The sequence below is a fragment of the Colobus angolensis genome, unplaced genomic scaffold (genome assembly GCF_000951035.1).
Source record: "Colobus angolensis palliatus isolate OR3802 unplaced genomic scaffold, Cang.pa_1.0 Scaffold10, whole genome shotgun sequence".
Lineage (NCBI taxonomy): Eukaryota > Metazoa > Chordata > Mammalia > Primates > Cercopithecidae > Colobus > Colobus angolensis.
The window spans coordinates 6,263,393-6,265,476 of record NW_012110919.1 but is presented as its reverse complement, the minus strand read 5'-3'; the positions used below and the strand labels follow the sequence as shown (position 1 = coordinate 6,265,476).

The following is a 2,084-nucleotide window of genomic DNA, read 5'->3' as shown; positions in this document are numbered from 1 at the left end:
ATGATCCCACAACTGCAATCCAGCCTGGGCGACAGAGCAAGACTCTGTCTCAAGAAAAAAAGAGTGGTGAGCAGTGTGGATGAGACTCCAAGGGTGAGGGAAGGTGAGGCAAGTATAACTTTGAAAGGTAGGGAGAAGAGTTAAAAAGAATAGAGGCATCAGGGCTGACATGGGGAAAGTAGAATCACAGAATGGAGTGGGGAAGGTAGAGCTTGGGAGACCAGGTGACCGAGTAGCAGCAGCAGCCTTGTCATCCATTAAATCTTAAGGCATCTCTCCCTTGTCCACTGGGAATTCCAGCAGGCCAGAAAGCAGGAAATGTGTCTAAGGTAACCTCTTGAATACCTGCTGTGAAGAGGGTACCAGGTGCCATAAATTCTGATATATGGCTGAGGACCGTGGCTCACACCTGTAATCCCAGCACTTTGGGAGGCTGAGGCGGGTGGATCACTGAGGTCAGGAGTTTGAGACCAGCCCTGCCAACATGGCAAAACCCCATCTCTACTAAAAATACAAAAATTAGCTGAGCAGGCCGGGCGCGGTGGCTCAAGCCTGTAATCCCAGCACTTTGGGAGGCCGAGACGGGCAGATCACGAGGTCAGGAGATCGAGACCATCCTGGCTAACATGGTGAAACTCCATCTCTACTAAAAAATACAAAAAAACTAGCCAGGCGAGGTGGCGGGCGCCTGTAGTCCCAGCTACTCAGGAGGCTGAGGCAGGAGAATGGTGTAAACTCGGGAGGCGGAGCTTGTAGTGAGCTGAGATCCGGCCACTGCACTCCAGCCTGGGCGACAGAGCGAGACTCCGTCTCAGAACAAACAAACAAACAAACAAAAAAATTAGCTGAGCATACTGGTGTGCACCTGTCATCCCAGCTACCCAGGAGACTGAGGCAGGAGAATTGCTTGAATCTGAGAGGTGGAGGATGCAGGGAGCCGAGATCATGCCACTGCACTTCAGCCTGGGAGACATAGCAAGACTCTGTCTCAAAAAAAAAAAAAAAAATCTGATATATAGTCGGGGTCTCTCTATAAGGAAAACCTGCTTTCTTTTAATAATAGTGATGATGATACATGTTGAAAGAATACAGAAACCTCCAGGAAGACTGTCCTTTGGTAGATTACAATAACTAGACCAAAACACCTCAACCCCTTTTCAGAAATTGATTTGTTGTTGTTGTTTTTGATTTGTTTTTTTTGAGAAAGGGCCTCATTTTGTCACCTAGGCTGGAGTGCCGTGGTGTGATCTGGGCTCACTGCAACCTTGACCTCCTGGGCTCAAATGAGTCTCCCATCTCAGCACCCCAAATTGCTGGGACTGCAGACATGAGCCACGACGCCTGGCTAATTTTTGGATTTTTTGTGGAAACAAGGTTTTACCTTATTGCTGAGGCTGGTCTCGAACTCCTGAGCTCAAATGATCCGCCCACCTCAGCCTTCCAAAGTGTTAGGATTACAGGCGTGAGCCACCACCCCAGCCAGTCTTTTATTTAATAGTCCTTTTGTTGATGACCACTGTCGCTTCTACAGCAGCCTTGGAAGGAGATGCTTCCCTTTCTAACACTCTACTAGTTTTTCTCAGTGGGAATTTTACTGTCGTATTGTACTGAATAATCTTTGTGTGGGTTTCTAATGAGTAGTGCGTGGAGTTTGGCATCCCTGCCTCCTACCCACTGAAGACCAGTGGATCTTCCTGGTCATTGTGACAACCAAAAATTGTCTTTATACATGTTTACATGTCCCTAAGGGAGCACAATGGCCTTGAGTTGAGAATAACTGCAGTCCCAAACGTGATAAAATGCAAACTTTTTCCTTTAGACCTAGTTACAAAGATAATAAGGCTGGAGTATGGAAAAACACTTTGCTAAAGGCAAAGGGTTAATAAAAAGAATAAAACACAGATAGGCCCATGAAGCTAATAACCCAGCTCACAAAATGACACTTGCAAATTCTTAAGATCTAGGATGCTTCCATGTGGCATTTCCCCCATTTCTTTTTTTTTTTTTTTTGAGACGGAGTCTCGCTCTGTCACCCAGGCTGGAGTACAGTGGTGCAATCTCAGCTCACTGCAAGCTCCGCCTCC

General features: G+C 46.8%; 1 protein-coding gene across 1 annotated transcript in view; it reads left to right on the top strand.

Annotated features, from left to right (window-relative positions):
• Positions 1–2,084, top strand: part of FGD6 (FYVE, RhoGEF and PH domain containing 6) — a 139,615-nt gene that overhangs the window by 103,646 nt on the left and 33,885 nt on the right. The gene's annotated exons all lie outside the window — the stretch shown is intronic.